Consider the following 25,270-nt stretch of genomic DNA (forward strand, 5'->3'; position numbering starts at 1 on the left):
GAATTACTTCTCATGTCTTGCTTACAACACTCCTGCTAATACATCCCAGAAGGATGTTCGCTTTTTTTGCAACAGTGTTACACTGTTGACTCATTCTTAGCTCGTGGTCCACTATGACCCCCAGATCCCTTTCTGCATTATTCCTTCCTAGGCAGTTATTTCCCATTTTGTATGTGTGCAACTGATTGTTCCTTCCTAAGTAGAGTACTTTTCATTTGTCCTTATTGAATCTAATCCTATTTACTTCAGACAATTTCTCCAGTTTGTCCAGATCATTTTGAATTTTAGTCATCTTCTCCAAAGCACTTATAACTCCTCCCAGCTTGGTATCATACACAAACTTTGTAAGTGTACTCTCTATGGTAGGGAAATAATTAGGTGAGATATTGCCAGATAGTCCTGGCAAGTGGAAGGTAAAAAAAAACCAAAAACACCCAAGGTCAGTCTGACCTGGAGGAAAATTCCTTCCCAATCCCAAATATGGGGATTAATTAAACCCTGAGCATGTGAGCAAGAACCAGCCAGACAAGCAATTGAGACAGACAATACCATGTCAGAGCCCTGCCAAATGACCCATCTATAGCCATGACCGTCTCTGAATAAACTCTGTGGGAAAATCCCTTCCTAACCTCTGTCAGTGGCTGGCAGAAACACTGAAGCATGAGCTTTAGCAATATAAGGCATAAACCTGAAGTGCGCCCCAGGACTGTTGACTTATGCTTCTTATCCTCAAAAGCAACCCCATCATACAATTATACTTACAAATTTGCCCAGCTCTATTTTTTAAAACTAATTAAGTTGTTTACCCCTACAACTCTTACTGGGAGACTGTTTCAGTAACTCACCCCTTTGATGGTTAGAAACTTTCTAATTTCCAGCCTGAATTTGTTCATGGCTAGTTTATATTCATTTTTTCTTAAGACTATGTGAGCATAAGAATGGCTGTCATGGATCATACCAATGCTCCATCTAGCCAAGTATCCTGTCTTCTGACAGTGGCTGCTACCAGATGATTCAGAGGGAATGAACGTATCATGGCAATTTTTAGTAATCCATCCCCAGTCATCCAGTCCCAGCTTCTGGCAGTTAGAAGTTTAGAGACATCTAGATCATGGCATTACATCTCTGACCATCTTGGCTAGTAGCCATTGGTGGACTTATCCTTCAAGAATTTCTCTAATTATTGTTTGAACCGAGTTATACTCTTGGCCTTCACATATGTGTTATGAAAAAAGTGCTTTCTTTTGTTTGTTTTATCCCCAATGCCTATTAATTTCATTGGGTGACCCTTGGTTCTTGTGTTATATGAAGGGGTAAAAACCACTTCCCTATTCACTTTCTCTACACTATTCAAGATTTTATAGACCCCTATCATATCCCCCATCCTAAATCATCTCTTCTCTAAGCTGAAAAGTCCTAGTCTTTCTAATCTCTCCTCATATGGAAGCTTAATCATTCTTGTTGCCCTTCCCTGTACCTTTTCTAATTTTAACATTTTTTTTGAGATGGGGGCAACCAGAACTGCACACAAAATGCGAGCTTGTGAGCATAGCGTGAATTTATATAGTGACACTATGATCTATAGTTTTGCTAAAGGTTCCTAACATTCTGGTAGCTTTTTTGATTGCTGCTACACATTTCTTGAGTGGTAGCAGCTAATTTAGACCCATTATTTTGAATGCATAGTTGGGATTATGCATTTATCAACATTGAAGTTCATCTGCCATTGTGTTGCCCAGTCATGCAGTTTAGTGAGATCTCTTTGTAATTTTTCACTGTTGGCTTTGATTTACCTATCTTGAGTAATTTTTTATCTTTTGAAAATTTTGACACCTCACCAATTCACCCACTCTTCCAGATCATTTAGCACAGGTCAAGTACAGATTATTGGAAGACCTCACTATTTACTACTTTCCATTGTGAAAATTAACTATTTATTCTTTCCCATTTCCCCCCATCTTTTAATCAGTTACTGATTCATAAGAAGACCTTTCTTCTAATCTCATGCTTCATCGGTCTTTGGGGCGGGATCTTGTCAAAGGTTTTCTGAAAGTGTAAGTATATTATATAAATTGGATCACCCTTGTCCATATGCTTGTTGACACCCTCAAAGAATTCTAAGACTAGTGAGGTATGATTTCCCTGTACAAAACCCATGTTGACTTTTCCCTAACATATCACATTCATGTATGTGTCTGATTTTTTTTGTTTGTTTGTTTGTTTGTTTCAGTCAGTTTACCTGGTACTGAAGTTAGGCTTTCCAGCCTGTAATAGCTAGGATCACCTCTGGAGACTTTTTTTTTTTAATTGTTTTTATATTATCTATCCTCCAGTCATTTGGTAAAGAGGGCAAATTTAAATGATAATTCACATACCACAGTTATTAGTTCTTCAGAACTCCTGGGAGAATACCATCTAGTCCTAATGGGTTATTTGAGTTCATTTTATAAATTTGTTCCAAAACATCCTCATAACAGTTCAACGAGGAGTAGTTCCTCAGGTGCCTCAGGTGTAGGATTCTCCCTCATATCCTCTGAAGTGAAGACTGATGCATAAAATCCATTTGGCTTTTCTGCATCAGTCTTGTCTTCCTTGAGTGCTCCATTAACATGTTGATTGTCCAGTGGCCCCGACTGGTTGTTTGCAGGTTTCCTGCTTCTGATGTACTTAAAAATGTTAGTTTTTATGTCTTTAGCTAGTTCCTCTTTAAGTTCTTTTTGGTCTGCCTATTTATACTTTTATACTTGACTTGCCAGAGTTTTCGCTCTTTCTATTTTCCTCACTAGGATTTGGCTTCCAATTTTTAAATGAAACCTTTTTGCCTCTAACTGCCTCTTTTACTCTGTTTAGCTATGGTGGTGTGGGTATTTTTTTTTGTTCTCTTACTCTTTTTGTTTTTTGTTTTATTTGGGATATACATTTAGTTTGAGTTTCTATTATGGGGTATTAAAATATTTTCCATGTAGATTGCAGGCATGTCACTTTTGTGAATATTCTTTTTTAATTTGTTTAACTAAGGCTATGTCTACAGTATGCAGCCTTTAGTGACATGGCTGTGTCGCTACAGCCATGCTGCTAAAAGTCTCACTGTATAGCCACTGTTTGTCGACTCTCCCACCAACAAAAAACTTCCACCCACAACGAGCAGCATTTGCATTGTTGGCAGGAGAGCATTCCTACTGACAAAGTGCTGTTCACACTAGCGGTTGTCATCCGCAAAACATTTGTCTTTTATGTTTGTTTGTTTTTTCTAACACTTCTGAAAGACAAAAATTTTGTCATTCAATTGCCAGTGTAGACATTGCCCAGCTTCCTCATTTTTGTGTAGTTCCCCCTTTTGAAGTTAAATGCTATAGTGGTAGCTTTCTTTGATATTTCTCCTCCTCGCCCAACAAGGATGTTAAATTTAATTACTTTATGTTTGCTATTACCGATCAGTTCATCCTATATGCACCTCTTGAAACAGATAATTTTCTCTACTTAGGACTAAATCAAGAATTGCCTCTCCCTTCATTGGTTCCAGAACTAGCTGGTGTCTAGGATTTTTATGTCTCCATCCTGTCCTGATATGACATGTACCCAGTCAATCTGAGGACAGTTGAAATCCCCCATTATTATTGAGTTTTCTGATTTTGTAGCCTGTACAATTTCCCTAAGCATCTCATAATCACCGTCACCATCCTGGTCAGGTGGTTGGTAATATATTCCTACTTCTAATACCCTTATAGTTCAAGCATGGGATTTCTATCCATAAAGATTCTATGGTACAGTCTGAGTCATTAAAAATGTGATATTTGACTATATGCTTTCTTTCACATATAGTGCCATTCCCTCTCCAGCATGACCTACTCTGTCATACCTATATATACTTTATCCTGGGATTATCATGTACCACTGATTATCATTGTTCCACCAAGTTTATGTGATCACCATTATATCAATATCCTCATTTAAAACCAGGAACTCAAGTTTGCCCATTTTAGTATTTAAACTTCTAGCATTTGTATATGTGCATTAGTACATTTTGTCAATATTTAGTTGTCTGCCTTCATGTGATGGGACTCTGAATAGGACTCTTTTTCATTTGACTGTTTCCCTACAGTTCCTAGCTGTACTTTATCAACTTCTGTCCTATGTTCTTTACTAGGATATAGAGTATCCTGTTTAGTCAATCCTCTCCTTTCTTCCAAATTGTATGCTCCTCCATGTCTGTTGGCTTCCCCCCAGACCTTAGCTTTAAAACTCCTCTACAACTTTTTTTTTTTTAAATTTACATGCCAGGAGTCTGGTTCCATTTTTGAGATGGAACCCATCCTTCCTCCATATGCTTCTCCTTTCCAAAAATGTTTCCAAGTTCCTAATACCATTTTTGTGCCATCCTTGTCTTTGAGCTTAAATAAGCTTACCCTTCCCTGGTATTTACCTCCCTAGTGTATTTATAGAGAGCATTTGCCATTTTTACTGCTGCATCGCATAGGCAGCTCAGTAATCCTGTGGTCAAACCATGTCCCCAGGTCTCTCCTTCTCTGTTGCTTCCAACTAAAAAGCCCCAGCTTGTAGCAGAAATTCTTATCAGACTATATGCATGGGCTTTGCTTTTTGACAGAAATAGAATGAAATTCAACAGTACTCCAATCTTCAAGGTCATCCAGGTCTTCCTGTATAATGTTTTGATCCTCCTCTGTGTTGATGATGCCTCCCAACTTTGTCATCAGCAACTTTCATTAGCACACTTCTACTTTTTATGCCAAGGTCATTAATAAAAATATTGAAGATTGGTCCCAAGACTGTTATTTGTATTTCCTTGGAAGAGCAAATTCAGCTTGACTTTTAGCAATTCTCATTTTATTCCTACATTGTTCATATGACTACATGTAGAAGCTTCACTATCAGCCTCATCAAGAGTTTTTAGTCCATTACGTCTCAACCTCTGACTCCAAGCATGCTGAGAAATGGTGTCCCAGGTAGCTTTGGTAGCCATTTTTGTAATAGTTCATCAATTAGGACCCTTACAGACTCAGTCCAGAGTTCTAGGAGCTGGCAAACTCCACATGGAGGTTACACCAAAATATTTATAGCTCTCTCAACCCTGTGCAGCTGTGTTCATGATACACAAAAAAGTCCAAAGTATACTATTCTGTAATATGTGTGGCATGTATAGAATACATGATGGCATGGTATAAAGTTGATATATACTCATTAGTGATAAGGTATATAACAATCTTAGCTAAACACTCACACAACATCAATTCTTTATAAATAGTAAGAGGAAACACTGCAAATACTGGGCTAACTTTAGCTAGCTAGGAGAACTGGCAGGATTTTAAGGGGGACCAAGAGGTTTCATGAATAAGCCAAGGAACAGCACAATACATAACAATGGATGGGAGCATAACAGAAGATCTATCTCTATTCATAAAATCATGAAGTTCTAAGATAGAAATGACCTTCTTAATCATCCTTTTCATCCTTCTGCCCATTCAGGATTGTTCCCTACAGCGTATTTTTAGTGCTTTGTAATCATAGAGCAAGGATTAAAGTGTATCATAAATTTATTCAAGCAGCAACATTTCTAACTTCCTCAGATGTTTGGAAACTCCATGCACAGTACTTGTGTCATACAACGAACACAAACTTCCACAGACAATACTGAGAGATGAATCAGAGCTGTACAGTAACAAAACAAATGAGAGAGAAGCAAGGTATATGTGAGTAACAATTTGTCATCACAAGAATAGTTCATGGATATGGCTTCCACACTCTCCTAATGAATTAGTCTGATTCTGTCAGGCTTCCATACATGGAACTGACTTTGAAAGTCAAAAGGAGTTTCATGCATTACTTGAGGAATGTCTTGAAAGCTCTTTTTGCTGGAGATGCTTTCAATATTTTAGTGCTTTCTCTCAAGGAAATTTTCCGAACCCCCCACAGTTTTTGTATGAAGACCCTTGAGCATTAAATTTTGTATTTGGGGGAGATTGTTTCCCACTATCAGTTTTCTTTCTTTATTATTTTTTATTATTATTATTTATCATTTATTACATTAATTCTTTGTAGTACCATAGTATCCTAGGAGCTCCAGTCATGGACCAGAATTCCATTGTGTTAGGCAGACAGAACAAAAAAAGATAGCCCCTGCTCTCCAAATATATGACAAGAGACAAATGGACACAGACAATTGGTGGATTACAAGGAAACAATGAGACAATATTGGTCAGCATGACAGGCTGCTGTCTTAGCACACCAGTGGCCTAACCATTGCCAAATCTTCTCTAGGCATCACTGCAAAGGAAAGGATTTGAAGGAGGATAATGAGTTAGTTTTACAGATGTTTATGTGGAGCTGCTCCCAAGAGTGAGAAGTAATATGGGAGAGAGCATGAAGGTGCTTGTTTGAAAGTTTAACAAGTGGATAATGGAAACTGACATCATAGGGTAATGGGAGACATAAGTAGACAGCACAGCAGCAAATGAAAGAGAGATAAGGACAGGCCATGAGGGGCCTTGGAAGTGTTTGATGCAATAGAGATGGGGGAGTCAAACGAGGGATACAAACAGAAAGGTGACATTATCAAAGTGATGGCTTTGCAGCAGCATTCTGAATGCATATTAGTGAGACAAAACTGCATTTGTCAAGACGAGAGAAGGATGTTGGAGTAATTGAGATGCAAGATTAGAGTCTGCCAGAGAGTTCTAGCTTTGTGGATGGAGAAGAGAGGCTATACATTAGTTATGTTATGCAAAAATATCCATCAAGATTGTCATAGCCTGGATGTGAGGACCTAGAAAGAAATCCAAGTCAAAGAAAATGCCCATGTTATGGGGCTGAGTGATACAAGAACTAGTGACAATTTTGTGAATGAAAACCTTAAGATTTACAAAAAAAAAAATCACTGTTAGAGTCACTAGGCTAACTGCACCTCTGACTGCTCCTTGTCTCTCCAAGTGCATTTTTCTAGGTTTCAGGCTTCTAACTGTCACCAGTATCTCAGGGTGGAATTGTGCAATTCTTCCACTCTCAGGCTGGACCCTGGTTACAGTCCCCAGTGTATCAACCATGATTTACCTGTACAGGTCTGATTTATGTCCACACCCTGCAATTCTGCTCTCTCTGGTGCAGTGATGGTGGTAACAGGAACCGAACAGCCTCCTTAAAGCAAAGTAATAATTATTAGAACAAAAATGTTTTGAGAAAACATATCTTAAAAATGCATTGACTTGAAAGATTAGATTTTTAATTATGAATCTTGGTAAATGTCAATTTCAGCTTACACACACAAACTGATGAAAAATATTTTCATAATAATTGAAATTTACAAAAGCAAATTAAGGGAAATGCTGTTTGAGAACTTATTAGAATTTGATTGTAGGACTATATTTTGTATATTTTGGAAAGTGATGTTGACAATTTGTGTTATAGGAGTTATAAAGCTTTAACTTTTTTACTCTCAAAGTCACCTGTCATTAAATAATTATTTGAACTCCTGTATCTCATTTCCTGCAACTGGGAAAATTTAAATTGATAAAATTAAAAGAAATGCTTAAAAATAAATATAGATATTATCCATCAAAATTATATATCTATGTCTATATCTATATCTATAGATATAATATCAAAAGCAAATTCTGCCAAGGCTAAATAATAATGCACATGTATCCAACTTACCAGCTGTTTAATCCTCTTTCACTTGAGTACTCTATGGGACCCTATTAGGACTAGCTCCCTATACACTCTTCCTTAGAGCCGGTCTCAGCCAACCTATTTTCCTGTCTGAGCACAATGGTACTCCCTGGACAGCCCCTGGGATTCATTTCCCCTTTGCAGAGGCCAAAACACTTATACCACTAATAGGTCTTTTGAACTATAACCTCCCAGCTTGACGATACAGCAGTGTCATTTTGGCCTACAGCCTGGAAGGATGCCATTGTCTTTCAAATGTATGCATGGGTGCTTTTACCTGGTAAGCCATTGTGTCACTTTCTTGTACAGATCTCACTGAATCTGAGGTTTATAATAAACATTTTACTACCTTTCACATACAAGTCTTCTCCTCACTGACCAGGTCACACAGAATTCATAAAATTATTGTATATCACCTCCGCGTGTGTCACAATCACATCTTGGAGAAAACAAGAAAAATCTATTGAAAATATTATATCAAATCTAGACAAATTCTATCTTGTTGCTATTCCCCACCTGAATTGGTTTATTACCAATTAAAGTATGTAGAAAACATTATGTGGAAGTACAGAAAAGGAGAAAATATCCTTCCTGGCTATAATAAATGCATGTTTTGAATGCGTCTATATTCAGTGAATTTCTAGTCTGTTTTGTATTCATGAAATAATAGGTTGATTTACAAATATTGTAAAATAGACCTTAATCCAACTCAAACTCTGAATTGTCCACATTGGCATATCATCCCTCCTTCAGAATTCAGATCCTCAGTCACTACAACAGCTGAAGTTGATTTTGCTCTAAGGCTATGCATACTACGTAGTTTTTTTCTCAAACTGCTCAGTAGGCACATAAAATATCCTACCACTAAACAAATCAACCTGGGCAATAACAGTAAGCACCAAGGTTCAACACCTTTTGAATACAGAGGATGTGATGCATTCTGGAGGAGGAGGATGCAAAAATGCTAATTGTATATAAAAAACAAGTTAATGTGATTTTCCTTCTGAGATAGATAAGCATGTGGTGAGATAAATGGAGCAGGTAATTACTGCTGAAAAGTACTCACAAGTTAACTAAATACCATAAGTTTCCTTCAGTGGATCTGCAGCTTTTCATTTGCTTTCTAGAAACATGTGAATGTGTGATCTTGTTCTCAGGAAGTCAAAGTCATACCAATATTTATTTAAATATATGTTTACAGGGCGTCCTCAGACTTACGACAGAATTCGTTCCTCAGAATTGCATTGTAAGTCAAAACTGCTTTTCCCATAGGAAACAATGGTATGAAAGGGGGATTGGTTCCTGAAACAAGGCTTTTCACCACAATAACCCAGATTTTTGTACTAAATGAATTATAGATGACTAATGTTGCAACTTCAATGTATTTACTGTACACTGTATTTTGTAAACAGCATTCAAATAAATATATAAACTCACATATGCTGTTCAGAATGCCAGCAATACAGGTTCATAAAGCCAGGGAGAATAGCACACATGCTGAGCCTCAGCCAATCACTGTTCAAGTTTTCTGATTGGCTGAGCCTGCGGCAAACAAGCGGCAACCCTACCCGGCAACAAGCTATCCTGCTGACTTGAAGTCAATCAGCAGAGGCCCTCTCCAGCTCCATACCAGTATAATGCAACCAGGAAGAGATTTCAATAGAACTTTATGCAAATCAAGTGTGTAAGAGGAAAACAAGCGCTGTAGGGATGAAACAGGCAGTAAATTGAAAAGTGTCGTAAGTGGCGTCTAATGTAAGGTTTGTTTGCCATCTTGAGATCTGTTTGATTCCCCCTCCTCCTGTTGCTAAAAGATTCAGTGATTCCAATCAGGCACAGAAAGACCACTGTGTGGTATAGGGAAGCAATCCTACATCATGAATAGCCAATAGTAATCGTAAATAAATAGTTTGTGTATTTCTATAGGTTGAAATATGGTTGTATAAAGTGCCCTAACAATTTTTTATATATATAATTTTTAAATATATATAAATTGTTAGAGCGCGCGCACACACACACACCGCACACACATAAGTACACTGAATAGTTCTAACAGGAGTGTCATATGTAAGACAGAGAAGGAAATTATCCTGCTCTACATAGCACTGGTGAGGCCTCAGCTGAAGTGCTGTTTCCAAGTCTGGGCAGCACACTTTAGAAAAGATTTGGTCTCTCTCCGTTTTGTCCACGAGGAGAGCAACAAACATGACAAAAGGTTTTGAAAAACCCAACTTAGGAGTAATAGTTAAAAAACTGGACATGTTTAGTCTTGAGAAAAGACAGGTAAGGAGGCATCTGATAACAGTCTTCAAATATTGTTAAGGGTTGTTATAAAGAGGATGGTGATCGATTGTTTTCCATGTACACTGGAGGAAGCACAAGAAGTAATGAGTTTAATCTGCAGCACGGGAGATTTAGGTTAGCTATGAGGAAAAACATTCTAACTATAAAGGTAGTTAAGCTCTGGAATAGGCTTTGAAGGGTGGTTGTATAATTCCTATCACTGGAGGTTTCTAAGAACTGGTTCGATAAACACCTGTCAGGGATGATCTGGAGATATACTTCATCCTTCCTCAGCACAGAAAGCTGGACTTGATGACTTCTCAAGGTCCCTTCAAGCCCTACAGTCTTATGATTTTATGAAGCCAGAATGGCGTCAACTACTCCTTATGGTAGAAGGACCAGAAAGGTTATTTTATAATATGCTATAGGGCAGGTGGTTCTCCCTTCTCTGTCTCTGGTCACAGTACACAGCACAGCTATTCCAGCTATGTTCTTAGGAAGAATTTGCCCTATACAGATCAGCAATAGCGAACCAAATTTAGTATGGTCTAGAATTTGTCATATGAACTTTCTATTAATGTTTAACATCAGCCATTTTGATGAATGGTAAGTTAATTATTTGGTCACGGGCAATGATTACAGCTTTATTGAGATTCAGGTCCTTACAAACAAAACAAATGTGAATGTGTTCTTCTGGAGAAGTCAAGGGTTTTTCATATTTCTTACTCTAATGACTTTAAACTTCCTTATCTTGTGATTTATAGAAATGATGTAAGGGCAAAGCCTAAATACTGAGTCCCTGATCCTGCATGTGTGTGCCTGAGTAGTCTACTGATTTCAATGTCTTAGGTATGCAGAATTTCTCATGTGTGAAAGTGTTTGCAGGAGTGGGCCCTTAGGAGGTAAATAAACGCCACTTCTCTCCTCCCTCATTCCCATTGACAATATTGGTAATGCTATACATTATATATCTATATGACCATATGCTTTGCCTGTTATGGAAGAAAATTCACTGGAGAAAGCAAAGGATAAAACTAGGGAAAACTGTAGTTCATATACTGAAGGCATTGCAACCAATTTTGTCAAAGTAAAAAATGACATTTTATTTCTTTCTTCACAAAAATATTTCCTTATTTGCAGTAGCCATAATCTTTCTCCTTCATATCATAAAACTGCTCTGCCTCAGGTCTTACATTTCCTTGAGGCTGCTTATTCCTTTGACATGTCTCTTTAACAGATAATTATGATTAGAGTCCCATGTAATTCTGTAGCTGTTTTCCAAGAAAAAAGCTTAATCTAATAATTTCTTATTACATTTTTAGGTCCTGTAGCAGAGCTTTTGAAGGGTATTTAAGGTAAATCATTTCATTCCACAACTCAACTGCCGGTTACCCTCATCTTTTTTAATGAAATTCTATTTCAACCCCCCCAAAAAGATTCACTACTTTGCTACACGTTTATGAGGAAGAATGTGTGTGAACGTTGTGTTCAGCAGAGACCACATTGCTTGAAGCAAACAGGTTTATTCCTTCATAAATCAATTGATTAACATCTTTTTGCCTGAATTTAGCCTACTAAGAAAATGATGACTTTTTTTTGTCAGCAAGATAGCTCAAGTTTTGCAAGAATAGCATTGTCAAGTCACAGGGTAGATATATCCCCACCAGCACCTCTTTAAAATATTATGCTTAATAGAGACATAATTTTAAAACTTTACCTTAATTAATGGGTATATTGTTTCACTGGTGTTATCCTTAATATTTATATTATGGTAAAACCTAAATGACAAGAATGATATCAAACCCTGTTGTGCTAGGCACTGTAAAAACACACAGTACCTGTTCCAAACAGCTTAAAATCTAAATAGACAAAACAAAGATTGGAGAGAAAGAAAGTTTATTAACTTCTTTTCTTTCTCTCACACTCTCCCCCTTTTTATAGCATGTGAGGAACTGTGGAATTAAGTAACTTGCCCAAAGTCACACAAGAAGTCTGTGGCACAATCAAGAACTGAACCCAGAGCTCCTGAATCCTAGTTCAGTACTTTAACCATAGGATCAGCCTTCCTTTTTAGTATTCAAGAAATTAGCAGGATAATTCCCCAATAATAAAAGATGTTGTGCCTTTAGTTCTCTACTGATTGGACTAAGAAAATACTCTGTCTCTCCCTTTCCTGAGCCGCACATTCCAAAAGATTTATAGTAGAACATTTCCCCCCCAATTTAACTGGTACCTAGTATTTATAAAATAAGTAAACATTATGCAAGCGCACATCATACTCCTGGGGGAATACTGAGCCACTGCGTGTGCACATAATTAATGAGATGCACATATTTTTAATTTTTCGTGCAGAAAAAAAGCTTCTACTGGAAAGTTGATTCAGTTTCTCCTTTTGCCTACTAGAGAGCAGACAATCCCCACCAGCTATAGAAGAGAAAGAGCCTGCCTTCTTCACAACACCTGCCAGGCCAGGTCAGGAGACAGAGACTATGTGGAAACAGACAGTGTGGGGTTCTGGGGCATTTGATAGGGACTCATAAGGGCTAGTGGGAGGAGTATAGACTGGGGAAGGGGCTGAATGGGAGTGGAGGTGTAGGCCCATAAGGGGGAGGGAGGTGCAGAGCCATATGGTGATGGTGGAGGAGGTGCAGGGGCACATAGGGAGAGGGGTGTGGCTGAGTGGGGGCACAGAAACACATGGGGATGGGGGAGGTGTGCAGGGCCACATGGAGATTGGGAGAGTGGGTGACTGAGTGGAGGTGGAGGGACACATATGGACATGGGGTGCAAGGACACATGGGGATGGGCAGAGTAGGTTTCTGAGTAGGAATAGGGGGACACATGTGTATTGCTGAATGGGAGAGGCTAGGGGTCAGCCAAGGTCTGCATGGCATAAGCTCCCTAACAATCCCTCCCCACCCCCTGTAACAGGGCACAGCAGGTCCTGCCTCTGCTCTGCTCCAAAAATCAATCTGAAACTTCTGGCTCAGCAGTCACCGGTGTAGTTTATTTACATAGTGAAAACCCACTACCTCTCCCCACATATTGCTGGGGGTTCCAGCCTTAGGGGGCTTCTCTTTCTTGCAGCCAGGAGGGGATAGCTACCCCTCTTTTCACTCTCTGGATTCCTTCCTCTCACCCTGTATATAGCCCCAGGCTAATCAGGCTGGCAGCTGTTCTGCCTCTGCCAATCAGGCTCAGGTTTCTCTAGTCAGCTCCAATTAAGGGAGTTGAATTGGAGTTGGAGTGACACCAGGCTGGCTCAGCAGTTCCTGGTTAGCACCTTGTTACACACCCCAAAAAACCTGTTCTGTACTTTTCCCACCCATACCCAACAACACTCCAAGTTCACACCCAGACTCCTTCCCAGCAATTATTTCCCTCTCTCTCAGCTCCTCCATTACCCCTGACTCCCCTCAGCCTTTGCGCTGCTTCTGGGGTGTGTGGGAAGTATGGTTTAAATGAATTATTACTCAGAGTTCTGTATTAATATGCCTATTTGTCAAAAAACTTTTTCTGAATATTTTTGTTGTCTGTATTGTTACAGACATACTTGCTGACAAATATTTTGATATAAATGACCAAAAATGATTGAAACAGGTGTAATTATATTGTATATTGACAAATCAAATATGCAAAATTTTGCAAATTTTGAAATATTGTGTACATAATTTTTAATGTTTTGTTGCAGAAATTTGAATTTCTTGGTGCAGATTTCCCCCAGGACTAACATCAGAATGTGCTTTTGTTTATTTTCTAATGCAAACACTTCATCAACGGCAATTCTGGCCAAACTTCAAGGTTACACACTGTAAACCTCCTTGTTTCCTCAGTCTTGTTTTATCACCTGAGGTCAGACTGGCTTCATGTAGGGAGAACCATATTTGCAGATTGTTCACTGAACTGTGGGAAAAGTCCTGACACTGTAACTTTACAGCTCTGTACTGCAGAGTGCAGTGCAAACTGCGGAGCACTAAAACAGGTGCTCTTGAGTGAATTCTTCATCTGGAAGATCAGGGATGGCCCTAGACTAGCTGCCATCAACTGGCGGCCTAGGTGAACCATGCAGTAGGCTCCCCCATCCACAAACCCCAAAGGCAGATCTAAACTGAGGCTTTTGGTAAACTGGGAAACATGTTTCCCCTCTTTCTCTTTTAAGGTTTTAAAGAGTTTTGTTTGTTTGTTTTTTAAACAGAGGCTTAATTATTCAATTTGTCCATCCATCTGTCTGTCCAACCAATGTTTCTGAGATCAGATAAAACAGAGACACAACATTTTCAGAATAGATTTGTACACGACAGCTAGATGATGTTTCAGTCTGGTTTAAAATAAAATGCATTTTAAATGTTAATTATATTTTTTATTATTACAAATCCAAAATCATCCATTACGCTATCCTGCTTTAACTGCCATTACCACCACATCTGATATAAAAGAAATAAGAAAACTCTTCAATGAACTTTAACCTGTATTTACAAATAAAAAAAACACTCCGTGCTTTTAAAAAATGATTTTTCTTGCTTTAAGTTTGAATATGCAGTCACTAGTTCTTTTAGATCCAGTTTTCCAGCTATTTCATACTCTATTAACATTGTGGCACGTCCAACAAGTCTCTCTTGCCCCCTTGTTGAATGCAGATATGTTTTTATCAATTTTAACTTTGAGAAGCTGTGTTCCCCACTAGCTGCAGAAACTGGCAAAGTTAAAAGAATGTGTAGAACTATAAAAATGTTTGGAAAACTGTCTGAGTTTATTTTCACAAATTTTCAATACTTCTTCAGGAGTGGAATGTTTCTTAAGTCATCTTGAAAAAGCCTGAAGCTCACTACACAAATCTGTAGCATCAATGTCTTTTGAATTTTCATAAGTCAATGCCAATTCATTTTATACAAAATTATCTTATCTGTTTTGCTGTTTTCTTTTGCAAGCTGTGGATATCATATAGCAAGTGAAATACTGACTCTATCTGCTGCATCTGTTGAAATCTTTCATCAACCAAGTGAACAGCAGTATCAAGGACTGTGAAGCAGAAATTCATTTTGAACCTTTGTTTTCAGTTCTGAATGCACATGTCTCATCCTTCATACGAAAACTGCTGTTTCTTTTGCCGAATGCAAACTGGCTCTGGTTCAAATTCTGTTGGAAAGTCTATTTCTTTAGCAAGCTCAAGAGAATCTACCAGTGTTCTTTCGAACCCTTCATCACTTTTGAATTCCTCTAGAATATTTTTAGTTTGCTGCAATTTTTAAATAGTAGAATGTATGTTCAAGTTCTTTTCCTGAAGCTGCATACTAGTAAGGTTAATCTCAAAAAGGATACTATACCACAAAATGAGTATCAGGGGGTAGTCGTGTTAGTCTGGATCTGTAAAAAGTAACAAAGAATCCTATGGCACCTTATAGACTAACAGACGTATTGGAGCATAAGCTTTCGTGGGTGAATGCCCACTTCGTCAGGCGCATAAATTGAGTACTTTGCATTTGTTCTTATTGAATTTCATCCTATTTACTTCAGACCACTGATAACTACTCTCCAGGAACGGTTTTTCAACTAGTTTTGCACTCATCTTATAGTAGCTCCATCTAGGTTGCATTTCCCTAGTTTGTTTATGAGAAGGTCATGTGAAACAGTATCAAAAACTTTACTAAAGTCAAGATATACCACGTCTATCGGTTCCTTCCTATCCATAAAGCTTGTTACCCTGTCAAAGAAAGCTATCAGGTTCATTTGACACTATTTTTTTTTGACAGATCCATGCTGACTGTTACTTATCACCTTATTATCTTCTAGATGTTTTCAAATTGGTTGCTTAATTATTTGCTCCGTTATCTTTCCAGGTACTGAAGTTAAACTGACTGGTCTGTAATTCCCCAAGATGTCCTTATTTCCCTTTTTATAGATTGGTAGTATATATGCCCTTTTCCAGTCTTTTGGAATCTCTCCTATCTTCCATGACTTTTCAAAGATAATCGTTAGTGTCTCAGATATCTCCTCAGTCAGCTTCTTGAGTATTCCAGGATGCATTTCATCATACCCTGGTGACTCGAAACATCTAATTTGTCCAAGTAATTTTAATTTGTTCTTTCCCTATTTTAGCCTCTTCTGATCCTACCTCATTTTCATTAGCATTCACTTCATTATATGTCCAGTCACCACGAACCTTCCTGGTGAAAACCGAAACAAAGAAGTCATTAAGCACCTCTGCCATTTCCACATTTTCTGTTATCATTTTCCCCCTGCAATGGGCCTATCCTTCCTTGGTCTTCCTCCTGCTTCAAATGTATTTGTAGAATGTTTTCTTGTTACCCTTTATGGCTCTAGATAGATTGATCTCATTTGGTGCCTTGGTCTTTCTAATTTTGTCCCTAAATACTTGTGTTATTTGTTTATATTCATCCTTTGTAATTTGACCGAGTTTCCACTTTTTGTAAGACTCTGGTTTATTATTATTATTTTTAGATCATTGAAGATCTCCTGGTTAATCAAGGGTGGTCTCTTGCCATACTTCTTATCTAACTACGATAGTTTGCCCCTGTGCCCTTGATAATGTCTCTTTGTAAAACTGCCAGCTGTCTTCAATTGTTTTTCCCTTTAGACTTGCTTCCCAGGGGATTTTACCTACCAACTCCCTGAATTAGCTAAAGTCTACCTTCTTGAAATTCATTGTCTTTATTTTGCTGTTCTCTCTCCTACCATTCCTTAGAAACATGAACTCTATCCTTTCATGATTACTTTCACCCAAGCTGCCTTCCACTTACAAATTCTCAACCAGTTCTTCCCTATTTCTCAAAATCAAATCTAGAACAGCCTCCCACCCTGTAGCTGTCTAGACCTTCTGAAATAAAAAAAAATGTCTCCAGTACATTTCAAGAATTTATTGGAAAATCTGTGCCCTGCTGTGTTATTTCCCCAACATATGGCTGGGTAGTTGAAGACCCCCATCACCAAGTCCTGTCCTTTGGATGATTTTTTTAGCTGTTTAAAAAAAAGCCTCATCCACCTCTTCTTCCTGGTTAAGTGGTCTGTAGTAGACCCTTACCGTGACATGACCCTTGTTTTTTTACCCATTTTATCCTTAACAGAGACTTTCAACAAGTGTGTCTTCTATTTCCATCTCAACCTTAGTACAAGGGTGTACTTTCTTAATATACAAGGCAACATCTCCTCCCATTGTTCCCTGCCTGTCCTTCCAGAGCAAGCTGTACTCTTCTATACCAATTTTCCAGTCATTCTTATTATCCAACCAGGTCTCTGTGATGCCAACTATGTCACAGTTGTGTTTATTTGCTAGCATTTCAAGTTCTTCCTGCTTATTCTTTCTAGTATACAGACATATCAGATACTAATTTGATCTCCCGCCCCAGTCTGTCTTGTCTCTCCTTTATCCCTGCTATAGCAGCCCATCCTCACCCCAAATTCCAAACCTTCTCCCAGGTCTCCATGTTCTTGACTTACTTGTGGGCTTTGGTAACCTGCCCTCTTAGAACCTAGTTTAAAGGCCTCCTGACTAGGTTAGCATTCTGTATCCACATATGCTCTTCCCCTTCCTTGATAGGTGGACCCATCTCTGTTTAGTAGTCCTTCTTCCTGGAACAGCATCCCATGGTCAATGAAGCTGAAGCCCTCCTGCAGCCATCTTTGCAGCCAGGCATTCACCTCCAGGATACATCTGTCTCTGCCTGGGCCCCTACTCTCTACTGGAAAGATCGAAGAGAACACCATCTGTGTTCCGAACTCCTTCAGCCTTACTCCAAGAATCCTGTGGTCATTTCTGATCTGCTGAGGGTCATACTTCACAGTATCTTTAGTGCCCACATGGATGTAGCATGGGGTAGTAGTCAGATGGCCAGATGATTCTCGACAATCCCTCTGTATCGTCACGGACATGAGCCCCTGGCAGGCAGCATACCTCCCAAGATTCCATGTCAGGGTGACAGATGGTACCTCCTTCTCCCTCAGAAGACTGTCACAAATCACAATTACCCTACCTTTTCTCTTAGGAGTGGTGGGGGGTACATAGCTTCTCCTCCTCCTCCTGTGGGGGTGATTCCTCATCGCTCGTTGCCAGGGCAGCATATTGGTTTTCCATCACCATGGTGGGTACGTTGGGAGTAGGGGTGGAACACTGCCTTCTGCCAGAAGTAACCTGCTGCCAGTGTTCTTCCTGTCACAGAGTCATATCCTCCTCCCTCAGTGGTGTGACAGCAGTCCTCTGTAGTTGGATAGCTCCCTCAGCCTTGGCTGTCTCCATATGAATACTCTCAAGGAATTCCTCATGGGCAAGGATGTTCCTCAGCCTAGCCACCTCCTCCTGTAGCTCTCCCACCTGCTTCCTGAGAGATTTCACCAGCGGGCACCTTTCACACTGGATGGTCCTTCCAGTCTGGCTTTATGAGAGTGGGAAATGCAGGCCACAGTCTCTGCGAATCCATACCAGGATCTGGGCAGAGGCATCAATGGTCAGGCTGTCTGTCTGGATACAGGCGCAGGTGGAGGAGACAGGAGCAGCGTTGGCCCTGGTAATGTGGCCCTTCCTAACCATAGCGACTATATTACTACTCCCTCTCAAACTCCCTGTAGCATGGCGCAGACTCACCCCAGTGGCGCCTCCTGCTGGTCGTCCTCGGGAATTAGCTCTTTGACCCAGGATTGCCCTCTGCAGGCCGATGATCTGCTTGCCGTTGGCCCCGGTGTCGCTCCCAGGACCCCGGTGCCCTTTTAACTGAGGGGCTGCCCCCTAAAAAAGTCCCCAGACACACAGTCCCAACTGACCCAGTAACTGAAATAACTGAAATAACCTGAAAGAGAGAGAGAGAGAATATACATATATACACACCACAATACTACTAACTATATATAGTATTATTTAGTAGTATTGTGGTAGCACCTAAGAACTCTAATCATGGACCAGGACTGCACTGTGCTAGGTGCTATACAAATGGAGAACACAATTATATCAGTGTCACTGAGAGCAGAATTTGGCTTTATTTGCATACAGTGCCTATATGAAGCATATTTTTAGGACCTGTTAGGATGGGAAATGCTAAGTAGAATCCCTCTTGACACATGAATGCTAGAAAGCCTACTTCAAATTTGAGCTAAGAGTGCCCCAGAATTTCCTTAGTTCTGAACATACTCAATTCTAAAAATGACTCGTTATTTAGAGCCAAGAACTAAAAACTATGAAAGATGTAAAATAAAAACATTAAAAAAGGTTTTCAGAGACTTCCAACACTTCATATCCGTCCCAATATTGCCTAGGGAAGTTGTGGAATCTCCATCTCTGGAGATATTTAAGAATAGGTTAGATAAATGTCTATTAGGGATGGTCTAGACAATATTTGGTCCTGCCATGAGGGCAGGGGACTGGACTCGATGACCTCTCGAGGTCCCTTCCAGTCCTAGAGTCTATGAGTCTATGAGTCTATGACTGCTTGGTTATCCTACTTTTGCAATTGCACTATCCATAATATGGAAGCAGGGCCAGTGCAAGGATATTTTGCACCCTAGGTGAAACTTCCACTTGCACCCTCCCCCCCTCCCGCACATCAGTTCATTGAGGGGCAAATCCCAACGAGCCTTTATAGACCCCAGGGGCCAGCCGTGACCAGGGGCTGAAACAGACATTATTTTAAATTAATCAGTCACAATGGTTTAGTATGTTCATAACAATGTTCATTGCTTTTAGAAAAAGGGAACACTAATTTACTGTGTGTGATCTCCATAACAATACACGTTTATTAAATTCCACCAACTTTAAAAAATATGTTTCCAAATATTTTAGGCATAACAAATGATTGTATATCTTACTAAGGTACTGATTTTGCTGGAGGGTTCTCTTAAAACTAGTTCATCAGATAGTCAGAAGTAAAGAAATGGAAACTCTTTGTCCAGGTAGCTGGAAGCAAAGGGCTGTTGTCCCTTTAAGGGCTCTCTTCAATGGTGGGGGAATGGGGGCAGTGAAGGGAGAAATGGATGGACAGAAATGACAGGAAGATTTTGGAAGTAAGTTTTTTTACTATAGTAATTAAAATGTGTATTTTAGATAAGGGTGGTCTTTTGAAGAATTTATTTTAAAAAAACATATGTCTGAAGATCCAAGCTTTTAAGGCTAAAGATGATTGTGCATCTAAAAATCTATGCAAGGATTTTTTAGAGATGTGATTTTATAATCTTCACCAACTCACTAATGAAATATTTGTAAAGCAAATTTTAAACTAAGGTCCTGTAGAGTAACATGTTCAGAGCAAATATTACAGTCATGCACAACTGTTTGTCGATACAATCAGAAATTGACAGTATATACCCGGGGGTTGGCAAATGCCTGTTAAATGGCTTCATTTCCTCTTGAACGGCTTTTTAACACTTTAACGTACTCAGCACGTTGCCCAAAAGAGCTCTGAGGCCATGGCTACACTGGCGCTTTACAGTGCTGCAACTTTCGCACTCACGGATGTGAAAAAGCACCCCCCTGAGCGCTGTAAGATACAGCGCTGTAAAGCCTCAGTGTAATCAGTGCCGCAGCGCTGGGAGCGCGGCTCCCAGCGCTGCAAGCTACACCCATAGAGGATGTGGTTTACGTGCAGCGCTGGGAGAGCTCTCCCAGCGCTGGCGCTCTGACCACACTCACACTTCAAAGCACTGCCGCGGCAGCATTTTGAACTGTCAAGTGCAGCCATATCCTGAGACAGAGGCCTTAGCTACACTGGCGCTTTACAGCACTGCAACTTTCTCACTCCCAGCGCTTTGGAGTTTCGAGTGTAGCCAAGCCCTTACACAGAGCTGAAACAGAAAGCCTGATTTATGAAGTTCTGCACAAGGACAAGAGGGTGTATATATCTGCATCTTATGCATTTTATATATAGCTACAGTATCGATTTCTACATACACTAGATGACTCATTAAAAAGCAAAGGGTGGATTCACACTAAAGTAGCAGAGGAGAAGTAGGCCTATTGACTATAATTGCTATTTTGCTTTAGAAAGGGTTTTCTCCCAAAATTACTAATTGGAAAGTAGTATAAAAGTGCTAGAATTGTTACTATGGTTTAATAGTCTAAAAATAATATTTTATCCCAGTATGTATTTTTGAAGTACAAAAATATATATTTTATAGTTTTTAATTTGCAATCTTTTACAGAGGCAGTGCAGACATCCACTGAACTTTTAGTATAAGTGCTGATCATTATTAATTTTCTATATCAATACAGAAAAATTGATCTTTTTTTCTTTTAAAATATATGTGATGGAATAGTACATAAAATATGACAAACGGTTCTGTGCCTTAGTCATTGTCAAACCATAATATCAATTTAAACCACTTAAAAGCTATCTGGTGTAGAAATTTAATCAATATTGGGACGGATATGAAATGTTGGAAGTCTCTGAAAACCTTTTTTAATGTTTTTATTTTACATCTTTCATAGTTTTTAGTTCTTGGCTCTAAATAACGAGTCATTTTTAGAATGGAGTATGTTCAGATAAGAGATTTATCCTTAAAGAAACCTTGTTAAGTAAGCAGTTTCAAGCAAGAGGTTCCTTCTGACTATTGATTAACCAGGTGTGGGTTTTCCAGAGTCTGCAGCTCTGAGATCTCAATAAACATTCCTGCTCTTTTTAAAATGCATGTATCAACAACTGCAACATGAGTCTTATCAGGAAGGATGCAGTGTCAAGCTGCCTTTTCCATGGCACCCAAACCCCCCTCCCCTCCTGCCTTGGTCAAGATGAGTTTGCTGAATGATCAATTTACAGCCTGCTGACTAGGTTGCTTTTTAACAATAAGCCATAGTGGTTTTAGGCACTTTACTGGTTTGCCAAAGTCTCCCCGTACATCTGTTGCTAGATTGGGTTCTAAACTACTATATTTGTGTTAATTCTTGAGATTACTTCTATAATCTTGAAAAGTTATCACATTGGCTATGGTAACTGTATAGTCTCTATCTTTGACACAACCATAGGACCATTAATTTGATACAAACATAGGACCATTGATCAGCTTCCAATTTTTAGTCGAGGTATAGACTTACTGCCCAGACTTTCATTCTAGCCCCATACAATGTGTCTAAATTCTCCATCTAAACCTCGGTAACATCACATCAAAATTCATGCAGTTTATCTTTCCCAGCTGTTGCATAGTCTCTTAGATGGTTCTTTGCTATTAATCATACAGATATTTACCTATGCACTTAGGCTATGTACATAAATTGTTTAAACTATCTGTATTTGTATAATGTATTATTCATTGCATGAGAGATTTCTCTCTTTTGAATTACAGTGTGCTTCTGTGTCCTTTTGTCACCTAGTGAAGCCTCACAGAGGTAGCTGCTGAATACCAATGTGGTTATCCAGAAAACGTGTTAATGAATCACCTGTAAAGATGGTTACTGATTACTGAAATCTGTATTGCAGTACAGGTTAAGTTTAAAGTGTGCTTGAGTGGAGAAAATACATTTTTCATAATTACTATCAAGTGATGTCATTTTACTACTAGAGAAATGCCATGAATTGTCAGAATAAACAATATTTTTTGTTTTGATTTCTGTGATAGCCTGAGTTTGACATTATTCCATGGCTACTTCTCTTCTTTTATCAGATCCCTAGGTTTTGCTTTCATTTGGCTCTTGGCATTATTCCCAACCAAGAACACAACTCTCCTTGTAATAGACATTAAATTCCAGAGTACACTCACTCAGGTGATTTCTGTGTCTTCTTCCAAGTTAAACTGAGTATTGTTCACTATTTGTATTACAGCAGCAACTAGCCCCCACCTCCCTGTGAAACTCACTGCACAGACACGTCAAGTGAGAGTGCCCTAACTGCTGGACCTTCCTAGTGCTGAGGACAAAACTGTCCTTTTTCATTAAACAATGATGGGATGCCATTTTCCTTTTTTTGGATAAAACACAGGAACAGACTGAAAAAAGAAAATGGATCATATTTGTGACAGAGAATATAGTGGTGATCAAGACCTTCAACAGGGATGAAGAAATGGCACAGATCAGAGATTTGATGATAAAGAAAAGAGTCTGAGTAATGACTGGTCTGGATCAGAAAGGCATTGCTATGTGCCACTTCCAAGGCAACTTCCACTGATTAACGAGCTCTGAGCCAAAAGAGTAGCAGAAGAACACCATATTGCTTTAAAGCTAGAAGATACTGAATCACAAGTTCAAAACCTAGGGAAAGAGGGAGTGTAAACATTTGTGTGTGCACACAAGGATGGGGGGAAAAGGGTGACATAATAAACACTGATCATTTTTTTTTATGTAACTTGCTGGAAAAATTTACTCTTCCCCGTCCCCCTCACCCTTCCTACACATGGAAAAGTTTGGTGTTATCAGCCAAACACTCATGCTCCACAAAGGTTTCTGGTAAAGTAAAGAAAAACCCAAAGAGGGTGTGGGTTTATTTGTAGTGACTGAAGCACCAAATTAACAGTCTCAGGATCTACCAGACAATGATTTTGTGCTTTGGGAATGGTAAGCAAGTCAAAAGGGAAAAATAGTTCAAGAGAGTTGGCAGTTTTTCAAAGAGACATTATTAAGAGCAGTTTATCTCATGCATTGGAAAGATAAACAATATGGCAAGAGACTACCCTGGCTTAATCAGGAGATCTTCAATGATCTGAAACTCAAGAAAGAATCCTACAAAATGTGGAAACTAGATCAAATTACGAAGGATGAATATAAACAAACAACACAAGGATATCGGGACAGAATTATAAAGGCCAAGGCGCAAAAGGAGTTCAAATTAGCTAGAAACATAAAGAGTAACAAGAAAACATTCTATAGATACATTAGAAGCAAGAAGAAGGTCAGGTTCAGCCCATTACTCAATGAGGGGGAAAAACAATAACAGAAAATGTGGAAATGGCGGAAGTGCTAAATAACATTTTGTTTCAGTTTTTACCAAAAAGTTTAGTAGCAACATGAATGCCAGTGAAAATGAGGCAGGAGTAGAAGCTAAAATAGGGAAAGAACAAATTAAAAATTACTTAGACAAGTTAGATGTCTTCAAGTTGGCAGGGCCCGATGAAATACATCCTAGAATACTCGAGCTGACTGAGGAGATATCTTAGCCATTAGTGTTTATCTTCAAAAAGTCATGGAAGATGGCCTGGAAAAAGGCAAATATAGTGCCAATCTAAAAAAGGGGAATAATGACAACCTGGGGAATTAGAAACCAGTAAGTTTAACTTCAGTACCCAGAAAGATAATGGAGCAAATAATTAAGCAATCAATTCGCAAACACTTGGAAGACAATAAGGTGATAAGTAAGTGTCAGCATGGATTTGTTGAAAACAAATCATCTCAAAACAACCAATAGATTTCTTTGACAACATAACAAGTCTTGTAGATAGGTGGGGAGTGGTAGATGTGGTATATCTTGACTTTAGTAAGGCTTTTGATATTGTCTTGGATGACCTTCTCATAAACAAACTAGGGAAATGCAACCTAGATGGAGTTGCTATAAGTTGGGTGCATAACTGCTTGGGAAACTGTACCCAGAGAGTAGTTATGAGTGGTTCATAGTGAAGCTGGAAGGGCATAAGAAATGGGGTCCCACCAGGATCAGTTCTGGGTCTGGTTCTGTTCAATATCTTCCTCAGTGATTTAGATAATGGAATAGAGAGTACACTTATAAAGTTTGTGGATGATACCAACCTGGGAGGGGATGCGAGTCATTTATGGGATAAGATTAAAATTCAAAATAATCTGGACAAACTGGAGAAATGGTCTGAAGTAAATAGGATGAAATTCAATAAGGAAAAAAGAAAAATAGTCCACTTAGTAAGTAACAATCAGCTGCACACATACCAAATGGGAAATGACTTCCTAGGAAGGGGATCTGGGGGTTATAGTGGATCTCAAGTTAAATATGAGTCAACAATGTAGTGCTGTTGCAAAAAAAGCAAACATCATTCTGGGATGTATTAGTAGGAATGTTGTAATAAAGACATGAGAAGTAATTCTTCTGCTGCACTTCACACTCATTATGGTTCCACTTGCGTATTGTGTCCAGTTCTGGGAGCCACATTTTTTGGAAAGATGTTGATGAATTGGAGAGAGTCCAAAGAGGAACAAAAAGGATTAAAGGTTTAGAAAACAAGACCTGTGAGGGAAAATTTAAAAAAATGGGTTTGTTTAGTCTGGAGAAGAGAAGACTGAGATGGGACATGATTACAGTTTTCAAGTACATAAAAGTTTTTTTACAAGGAGGAGGAAGGAAAACTTCTCTTTCACCTTAGAGGATAGGACAAGAAGCAATGGGCATAAATTGTAGCAAGGGAGGTTTAGGTTGGACAT

This window comes from Gopherus evgoodei, chromosome 1, assembly GCF_007399415.2.
Source record: "Gopherus evgoodei ecotype Sinaloan lineage chromosome 1, rGopEvg1_v1.p, whole genome shotgun sequence".
Taxonomy (NCBI): Eukaryota; Metazoa; Chordata; order Testudines; family Testudinidae; genus Gopherus; species Gopherus evgoodei.